The sequence below is a fragment of the Thalassophryne amazonica genome, chromosome 19 (assembly GCF_902500255.1).
Source record: "Thalassophryne amazonica chromosome 19, fThaAma1.1, whole genome shotgun sequence".
NCBI lineage: Eukaryota > Metazoa > Chordata > Actinopteri > Batrachoidiformes > Batrachoididae > Thalassophryne > Thalassophryne amazonica.
Genome location: NC_047121.1, coordinates 32,435,074 through 32,446,335, shown reverse-complemented (window position 1 = coordinate 32,446,335; position 11,262 = coordinate 32,435,074).

Sequence of the window (11,262 nt, the reverse complement as noted above, 5' to 3'; positions counted from 1 at the left end):
TTTTAACCTGTGCTTCATTTTTGCTCAGCGTATAATAATACATTCCTGGGAAAATATTTCAGTTTGTCACTTTAGTAAGAGGATTTCTACATTTCACATTTGTACCTAAAATCAGTGTTCTTATGGTTCCTTTTTTATTTGAGGAGGGAAGCTGTGACAGTATATGTAAAGGCATCGTTTTCAGGGGGGCTGATTGATAAACTCTTTCACCACCGACAGGTGCTGTCATGTGCGCTCCAAACGTATGAGTTTCAAGTGAAATAAGTTTCTTTGTGGACGTGTTCACATACAGTACTCCTTGGTGGCATAAATAAATCCCCATTTGCATTCTGTTTAAATCGTAAATCATCTTTCTGTATGTAAACTGCTAACCTGCTGAAAATTTGACACAGTTCTTGTGGAATTTCTGTGATGTCAGCATAAAATGAGACAGGTAACGAAGAAGCATTCAGGAGTCAGACATACTGATGCAGAGAGATTTATTTTTGATCGACGCAGAAGCAGATACACCTGGAGAAGACTCCGAAAAGACACAGCATGCAGCGCACCCTCAGAGCCTTCTGTCTTTCCACTCAGAGAACCGTGTTAAGGACCTCTGCCATAATGAAAACAAAATCAATACAAAAACGGCCCTTAGCTAGTCCGGTGTCGCAGACCGAACAGTCCCCCCTAAAAATCTGTCTGCCTGCCTTCACTGCACACGCGTCATTTGGGTCCACAGCAGCTTGTATGAGCAGAACTCTCTTAATCCAAAGTGATCAAATGGATTAATGGGATTATTAACCATCAGATGACAAGGTAAAACCTCTTAAATCATTCTGGAGTCAGTTTTAAGCAGAAACAAGGTGAAACTCGAAGATGCTTTGAAATAACATGCGCAGTGAACGCATCAGCTAGCAGCTCGTGTAGCCGCGTGCTCTGATCGCTTCCTACGTCTTTTATGATGAAATAATGCTGAATTTATGTGGAAATTGTTGAACAAAAGCTTCAGATATTTGTCGCTGAGATAGATGATGACTGGAGTGCAGTTTTAAGCAGAAATGAGGTGATAATCTATGAACCATGGCTAATGACGCTTGCACAGTGAAGGCAGGGTGGACCGATTTTTAGGGGGGGGGGGGACCATTCAGTCAGTGACACCAAGCCATGATTAGATGTCTAGTTGTGAAATTGGAGAAACACGTGCTAAATCAACACGAAGAATGGAAGCATGGGAGAACCTTGGCCCGGTACGAGGAAAGCATAAAATTTTCCTCCACAACAGTGAAAACTGAAATAAATAGTAATTCATACTTTTAACTGACTTAACATGCACAGTGTTTTATCTATCAATGGGTTGGAGCATAGACATGTCACTTCCAGAAAAATGGAAAATTTGAAGGTGAGAATTCGTACTTCCACGATTGGCCGCCCGATAAAAATATACTGGAGCTGCATTGATTGTCTATTGAAATCAGCTGGTTTTGTTTTGTCTCTAACTTGCTTCTAACACCTAGCTCATTTATACACCAAACTGACCTGAAATGAACAATTGTACATTCAACTGACTTTATTTTACAAGTCTGACCCCTTTGAAAAGTGACCAAATTACACGTATTTGTATTGAGCTCTGCGACATTTTCACTGGCAACAAATGGCCACCAGAGGCCACGCTCGGTGTAACGTCCGCTCCATCTGCGTGTATGTGGCTCACAGATAGGGCTTGTGCATGGCATGATGATGTTTCTTCCTTTATTACGAAAATTTGGGGGATTAATTTTCAAAACCATTATTTTGACATCATAACATTAGTACTTACAAGATGGCGCCCTCTGTGGCACGACTGTAAGCTAATTCTGACCAAGAGTTGCAACTTCAATGTCAGGGTAAAGTCAGGAGAATGAGTTTTGAGATCAGCAATCAGTTAAACGTGTTCTTTTCACATTTGTTTGCAAATAATATCAAGTGCTCGGGGTGGTGATGGTCTAGTGGTTAAGCGTTGGGTGTGAGACCAGAGGATCCTTGGTTCAAATCCCAGCCTGACCGGAAAAATCACTAAAGACCATTAGGGCAAGGTCCTTAAAACCCCTTGCTCCCAGTGTGTAGTGAGCACCTTGTATGGCAGCACCCTGACATCAGGGTTGTTAGGTTATTTTATCATGGTGAGTGATCCCCAAAAAGAATTGGACAGGAAGCGGACTTCAAAGTTTAGATGTTGTATTGTAAAGAGTTGTTACACTGATACAGGAATCATCTCGGCGCTGGGATCTTGTACAGGTTGCATGCAAACACCTGGAACAAAGAACCCAGATTTCCACTCTACGCTACCTTTTGTTCCTTAAGCCTAAGCCACCCCCATATGAACAGTCCTTAACCTGGCTTGAATCAGTGTCTATGTGAGGTGGCTGCAAAGTGAGGTGAAAATAGGTGGCTGTCTGTCCGTAGTGCGTTCATGGTTGTTATGTAAAAATCTTGTGTGTGTTTATGTATGTTGTGTAGTGTCATGCAAAACAGTGTTGCATCATGCTGATTGGTTCTATCAATTAAGCATCTATTAAATGATCAGCTGGTTTTTATCAATAAGACAGTTGTAAAATGATCAGACAGTTTTACCAAATACAAGGACATTTTGTGCATCAGCCATTTTGAAAAGCAGTTGGGTTAAGATCAGGTAGTTATAAGGACATTTTGGATGTGCGTCAGCCATTTTGTGTTATGCATCATGGAACACTTACAGGGTGAATGTGAGGCACTAGTGTAAAGTGCTTTGAGCGTCTGATGCAGATGGAAAAGCGCTGTATAAATGTAGTCCATTTAGTGTGGCTCGATGATGTTACTGGTAGCAAAGTTAAATAACATCAGATAGTTCATGTTGCTCACACCATTTCACAATAAAATGTTTAATACCAGCATCCCATCAAATACTTTTACTGTGAAAGGCATGTTGTCTGTGTTCCTTGCAATTGAGTTTAACTTAACAGGAGGCATTAGCTAAAATCCAGTTTTTGCTAAAAATGACAAATTTCTCATAATTTCTACAAAATTTCTGTAAGTACATAAGATGAATAAAATCTTATATTTGCTGTATGTTCAAGTTTAAATAAACTGTTCAGGAGGTTGGAGGTACTGAGGATTTGCTGTTGTAAATATTCTAAATGTTCTGTTTAATTTTATCTGTCTCTTCCAATAACCGGTTCAATAGGAATCCTTTTATTTTTATATAATTGATAATAAAACTGATTTTTGAAAACAATGTGAAATACTATATTCAAATAATATAATGTAACCTATAATAAAAACATAGACCCAAATGACATAAAAATGCTTATTGTTAACTCCACATCGATCAAATATCTTTAATTTGTGGCATTTGAATGTTTGTATTGGATCAAAATTTATATTATTTCTACCTCAAATGTTAGAATGTAAGTCGTCGCCTTACGTGGCTCTCACATATCAATCCACACATTTCACAACAAACCTAAATGTCCCTGACTCACATTATCAATAACTACTGTATTCACATCCATATGTTTGTGCTTCATGTACACTGTTTTTGTTTTTTCCTTCTTATATCTCTGTGTGTATATACGTATGTCTGACCATGTTGGATGAATGTCAATCTTTTTCTTAAAATAACTGTATTTGCATGTCTCTTTGTGTATCATTGTCAACCATGTCGTAATAAACGTACACTTTGTTAAATCTATGTAAGAGTAAGTACACCTCTTTGTACATCCCACCTTCAAACACAGCCTCATACGACTTTTTCCACATTTTGTGTTTCCAAAATGGATGGAATTCATTTTTTCCCCTCAAAATTCAACACACAATACCACATAATGACAATGTGAAAAAGTCTTTTTTTTTTTTCTTTTTTTTTTGATTTTTGCTAATCTATTTTTTTTTTTTTTAAACCTAAGAATTCACATAAGTATTCACAACCTTTGACATGAAGCTCAAAATTGGGCTCAGTTGCTTCTTGTTTCCACTGATCATCCTTGAGATGTTTCTACAGTTTAATTGGAGTCCACCTGAGGTAAATTCAGTTGATTGGACAGTATATGTCAGAGCACAAAGCAAGCATGAAGTTAAAGTAATTGTCTGTAGACCTCTCAGACAGGATTGTCTCAAAGCACAAATCTGGGGAAGGGTACAGAAACATTTCTGCTACTTTGAAGGTCCCAGTGAGCACAGTGACCTCAATCATCCATAAATGGAAGAAGTTTGGATCAACCAGGACTCTTCCTAGAGCTGGACGCCCATCTGAACTGAGCAATCAGGGTAGAAGGGCCTTAGTCAGGGAGGTGACCATGAACAAAATGGTCACTCTGTCAGACCAGCGGGAGGAGAGAGGAGAAACTTTCAAGGACAACTACCTCTGCAGCAATCTACCAATCAGGGCTGCATGGTAGAATGTCCAGACCAGAGAGTTACATATATAAAAGCCAGAGTGAGGACTCCCTATACAGCTAATGTAACACTGCTGTGCCTACATGGGGGCACAACTGACATTACCAAAGAGGAAAAAAATGACACCAAGTACCCAGATGTGCAGTACAGCGTGTGTGTTGTTGAGTGAATGTGGAGGCCAGAAAGCCATAAAACCAGAAAGAAAACAAAAAGAACAAAGAAATAAAAATAAAAACCCAGACACACACAGCTGTTTGTCCTCTTTGGTAATGCCACAGCATGCTCCTTGCCAGCACACGGCCAGCTGTGAGTCCTCGCTCTAGCTTTCATTTATGTAACTCTGGGCCAGACGGAAGCCACTCCTTAGTAAAAGGCACATGGCAACCCGCATGGAGTTTGTCAAAAATCACCTGAAAGACTCTCAGACCATGAGAAACAAAATTCTCTGGTCTGATGAGACAAAGGTTGAACTCTTTGGAGTGAATGCCAGGCGTCATGTTTGGAGGAAACCAGGCACCATCACTATAGTGAAACATGATGATGGTAGCATCATGCTGTGGGAATGTTTTTCAACAGCATGAACTGGGAGACTATCAGGATATGTCATTCAAAGCGCATATTAAACAAATATGTAGGACTGCTTTTTTGCATTTACGCAATATCTCTAAAATCAGAAAGGTCTTGTCTCAGAGTGATGCTGAAAAACTAATTCATGCATTTATTTCCTCTAGGCTGGACTATTGTAATTCATTATTATCAGGTTGTCCTAAAAGTTCCCTAAAAAGCCTTCAGTTAATTCAAAATGCTGCAGCTAGAGTGCTAACGGGGACTAGAAGGAGAGAGCATATCTCACCCATATTGGCCTCTCTTCATTGGCTTCCTGTTAATTCTAGAATAGAATTTAAAATTCTTCTTCTTACTTATAAGGTTTTGAATAATCAGGTCCCATCTTATCTTAGGGACCTCGTAGTACCATATCACCCCAATAGAGCGCTTCGCTCTCAGACTGCAGGCTTACTTGTAGTTCCTAGGGTTTGTAAGAGTAGAATGGGAGGCAGAGCCTTCAGCTTTCAGGCTCCTCTCCTGTGGAACCAGCTCCCAATTCAGATCAGGGAGACAGACACCCTCTCTACTTTTAAGATTAGGCTTAAAACTTTCCTTTTTGCTAAAGCTTATAGTTAGGGCTGGATCAGGTGACCCTGAACCATCCCTTAGTTATGCTGCTATAGACGTAGACTGCTGGGGGGTTCCCATAATGCACTGAGTGTTTCTTTCTCTTTTTGCTCTGTATGCACCACTCTGCATTTAATCATTAGTGATCGATCTCTGCTCCCCTCCACAGCATGTCTTTTTCCTGGTTCTCTCCCTCAGCCCCAACCAGTCCCAGCAGAAGACTGCCCCTCCCTGAGCCTGGTTCTGCTGGAGGTTTCTTCCTGTTAAAAGGGAGTTTTTCCTTCCCACTGTAGCCAAGTGCTTGCTCACAGGGGGTCGTTTTGACCGTTGGGGTTTTACATAATTATTGTATGGCCTTGCCTTACAATATAAAGCGCCTTGGGGCAACTGTTTGTTGTGATTTGGCACTATATAAAAAATTGATTGATTGATTGATTGATTGATAGTCAGGATTGAGGGAAAGATTAATGCAGTATAGAGACATCCTGGATGAAAACCTGCTCCAGAGCGCTCTTGACCTCAGACTGGGGTGACAGTTCATCTTTCAGTAGGACAGTGACCCTAAGCACACAACCAAGATATCAAAGGAGAGACTTCAGGACAACTCTGTGAATGTCCTTGAGTGGCCCAGCCAGAGCCCAGGCCTGAATCTGATTGAACATCTCTGGAGAGATCTGAAAATGGCTGTGCACTGACCCTCCCCATCCAACCTGATGGAGATTGAGAGGTGCTGCAAAGAGGAATGAGCAAAACTGCCCAAAGATTGGTGCACCAAGCTTGTGGCATCATATACAAGAAGACTTGAGGCTGTAATTGCTGCCAAAGGTACATCATCAAAGTATTGAGGAAAGGTGTGAATACTTACGCACATGTGATTTCTTTATTTTTATTTTTTATAAATTTGCAAAAAAAAATGTTTTCATGTTGTCATTATGGGATGTTGTGAGTAGAATTTTGAGTGAAAAATTAATTTATTTTGGAATAAGGCTGTAACATAGCAAAATGTAGAAAAAGTGAAGCCCTGTGAATACTTTCCAAATGCACGGTATACGAGGGCTGTTAATAAAGTAACGGTCCTTTTTATTTTTTTCAAAAACTATATGGATTTCATTCATATGTTTTTACGTCAGACATGCTTGAACCCTCGTGCGCATGCGTGAGTTTTTCCACGCCTGTCGGTGACGTCATTCGCCTGTGAGCACTCCTTGTGGGAGGAGTCGTCCAGCCCCTCGTCGGAATTCCTTTGTCTGAGAAGTTGCTGAGAGACTGGCGCGTTGTTTGATCAAAATCTTTTCTAAACCTGTGAGACACATCGAAGTGGACACGGTTCGAAAAATTAAGCTGGTTTTCAGTGAAAATTTTAACAGCTGATGAGAGATTTTGAGGTGATTCTGTCGCTTTAAGGACTTTTCACGGTGCGAGACGTCGCGCAGCGCTCTCAGGCGGCGTCATCAGCCTGTTCAAGCTGAAAACCTCCACATTTCAGGCTCTATTGATCCAGGACGTCGTGAGAGAACAGAGAAGTTTCAGAAGAAGTCGGTTTCAGCATTTTATCCGGATATTCCACTGTTAAAGGAGATTTTTTTAATGAAAGACGTGCGGACGGATCCGCGCGTCGGGACGCAGCCGACGTGGTGCGGCGGCACAGGAAAAACACCTCCGTGTTGATAACCATTTGTAAAATCCAGGCGGCTTTTGATGGCTTTCAGTGGAGTGAGTATATGAGAAATTGTTTAACAGGCAGGACATGTGCCAACTTGTCCTTAAGGCTTTCAACAGAGGTGTTTTTCCTGTGGCGGAGCGTCGCGGCGGCTGCGTCCCGACGCGCGGACCCGTCCGCACGTCTTTCATTAAAAAAATCTCCTTTAACAGTGGAATATCCGGATAAAATGCTGAAACCGACTTCTTCTGAAACTTCTCTGTTCTCTCACGACGTCCTGGATCAATAGAGCCTGAAATGTGGAGGTTTTCAGCTTGAAACAGGCTGATGACGGCGCCTGAGAGCGCTGAGCGACGTCTCGCACCGTGAAAAGTCCTTAAAGCGACAGAATCACCTCAAAATCTCTCATCAGCCGTTAAAATTTTCACTGAAAACCAGCTTAATTTTTTGAACCGTGTCCACTTCGATGTGTCTCACAGGTTTAGAAAAAATTTTGATCAAACAACGCGCCAGTCTCTCAGCAACTTCTCAGACAAAGGAATTCCGACGACGACTCCTCCCACAAGGAGTGCTCACAGGCGAATGACGTCACCGACAGGCGTGGAAAAACTCACGCATGCGCACGAGGGTTCAAGCATGTCTGACGTAAAAACATATGAATGAAATCCATATAGTTTTTGAAAAAAATAAAAAGGACCGTAACTTTATTGACAGCCCTCGTATGTTGCTTTTAATAAGGATGAGCTAGTTGGACCTTTTTGGATTGAAGTTCATCTTAAAATCAGCTTCCAAACATACTGCCAGTTTTTAGAAGCTACTGTTAGATACACTCAACAAAAATATAAACGCAACACTTTTGGTTTTGCTCCCATTTTGTATGAGATGAACTCAAAGATCTAAAACTTTTTCCACATACACAATATCACCATTTCCTTCAAATATTGTTCACAAACCAGTCTAAATCTGTGATAGTGAGCACTTCTCCTTTGCTGAGATAATCCATCCCACCTCACAGGTGTGCCATATCAAGATGCTGATTAGTGCACAGGTGTGCCTTAGACTGCCCACAATAAAAGGCCACTCTGAAAGGTGCAGTTTTATCACACAGCACAATGCCACAGATGTCGCAAGATTTGAGGGAGCGTGCAATTGGCATGCTGACAGCAGGAATGTCAACCAGAGCTGTTGCTCGTGTATTGAATGTTCATTTCTCTACCATAAGCCATCTCCAAAGGCGTTTCAGAGAATTTGGCAGTACATCCAACCAGCCTCACAACCGCAGACCACGTGTAACCACACCAGCCCAGGACCTCCACATCCAGCATGTTCACCTCCAAGATCGTCTGAGACCAGCCACTCGGACAGCTGCTGAAACAATCGGTTTGCATAACCAAAGAATTTCTGCACAAACTTTCAGAAACCGTCTCAGGGAAGCTCATCTGCATGCTCGTCGTCCTCATCGGGATCTCGACCTGACTCCAGTTTGTCGTCGTAACCGACTTGAGTGGGCAAATGCTCACATTCACTGGCGTTTGGCACATTGGAGAGGTGTTCTCTTCACGGATGAATCCCGGTTCACACTGTCCAGGGCAGATGGCAGACAGCGTGTGTGGCGTCGTGTGGGTGAGCGGTTTTCTGATGTCAATGTTGTGGATCGAGTGGCCCATGGTGACGGTGGGGTTGTGGTATAGGCAGGCGTCTGTTATGGACGAAGAACACAGGTGCATTTCATTGATGGCATTTTGAATGCACAGAGATACCGTGACGAGATCCTGAGGCCCATTGTTGTGCCATACATCCAAGAACATCACCTCATGTTGCAGCAGGATAATGCACGGCCCCATGTTGCAAGGATCTGTACACAATTCTTGGAAGCTGAAAATGTCCCAGTTCTTGCATGGCCGGCATACTCACCGGACATGTCACCCATTGAGCATGTTTGGGATGCTCTGGACCGGCGTATACGACAGCGTGTACCAGTTCCTGCCAATATCCAGCAACTTCACACAGCAGTTGAAGAGGAGTGGACCAACATTCCACAGGCTACAATTGACAACCTGATCAACTCTATGCGAAGGAGATGTGTTGCACTGTATGAGGCAAATGGTGGTCACACCAGATACTGACTGGTATCCCCCCCAATAAAACAAAACTGCACCTTTCAGAGTGGCCTTTTATTGTGGGCAGTCTAAGGCACACCTGTGCACTAATCATGGTGTCTAATCAGCATCTTGATATGGCACACCTGTGAGGTGGGATGGATTATCTCAGCAAAGGAGAAGTGCTCACTATCACAGATTTAGACTGGTTTGTGAACAGTATTTGAGGGAAATGGTGATATTGTGTATGTGGAAAAAGTTTTAGATCTTTGAGTTCATCTCATACAAAATGGGAGCAAAACCAAAAGTGTTGCATTTATATTTTTGTTGAGTGTATATGTTTATTTGTTATATTTTATTTTTTACTGTATCAAGTATTTGCCATGCTTAAATGGTTATATTTTTAGTGAGTTTTAGTTATCTGTTTGAGTATGCATGTCAGCTGGTCTGAACTGGTTTTATCTGATCAGAAAGTCCAGCAAACAAAGGAGTTGGGTTCCACAAGGTACCGAATAACTGTGTGCTGAAGACAAGAGGTGGGGTTTCACCTCTGTTTACGCAAGCCAATAAGGTTAGGTGTTGCAGGAATAATGTCTATGTAAAAATTACTTGTTGGCTTTGTTCGGGGTCTCTCACAAGCTGGAGCTCTTGTATGACCTACATCTCTGGGAACCCAGGCCTGTTTTTCAATGTGGCTTTGAATAAATTCAATTTGAGGAATAGTTTCACTTTGTACTTTTAAGGGACAGAATTACAGTAAGGCCCGGGTAGAATTAACAATACTTTTGTCAAGTACTCCACTGCTTGGCTATCAGGGTAACAGGATCCAGCAAATTCTTCAGTCTGCATGTTTCAGGGCAAAAGCTCAACTTTGTGACTGCTAATCAGAGAAGTATTGTTTTCTGATGCGGACCTAGCTACATTATCCACTCTGAGGAAACCCTCCAGACTTATCTCGAGACTCACACATACCAGCAGTGAGTTTGCTTTGACCATCAGAATGAAACAGACCAAATTCTTGTGTCAGGATGTCAGCAACTTCCCCAGCATCAGCACTGGTCATCACACCCTCAAAGTTGTCGAGCAGTTCACCATCTCGGTTTCAGTAGGCTTCAAAACCGGAAACAGTTTGTTAAACTCGGGGATTGTTGCTCTACTTATCTGGACATTGTTTGTGGGCTTCCTCAGGGTTCTGTGTTGGGACCAAAATTATTTTGTACATTAATGATTTTACATATTGGAATGATGAAGTTAAAGAGATGGTTTGATATTAATAAATTATCACCAAATTTGTCTAAAACTAAAATAATGTTATTTGGGAATTACAATAAAGACATACAAATTCAGTTAAATATACAAGGGGTAATCATAGAACATGTTAAAGAAAATAAGTTCTTAGGTGTTATTATTGATGAAAGAAATAATTGGAAATCTCGTATTCAACATATTCAAAAGAAAGTGTCAAAAAGTATTGTAGTACTAAATAAGGTAAGGCATGTTCTTGATGCAAAGCACTTCATACTCTGTATTGTTCATTGGTTGCACCCTATTTGGCTTACTGTACTGAAGTATGGGGCAATAATTATAAAACCACATTGCAATCATTATTTATTCTTCAAAAAAAGAGCATTAGGAACAATTCACAATGTAGGTTATCGAGATCACACCAATTCATTGTTTATTAAATCTAAAATATTAAAACTTCATTATATGATTAGGTTTAAAACTGTGCAATTAATGTATAAAGTGAAAAATAAGCAACTGCTCCTCAGAATTCAAAAATGTTTTAAGGAGAGAGAGAAAGGGAAAATATAATTTAAGGGGCTTGTATCATTTTGAAATTGCTGGCGCTCGGACGACCAGGAAAGGTTTCTGTTTTCTACTTGTGGCCCTAAAATATGGAATAATCTGACGAAGTAACTCAAGCGATGTCCAAAT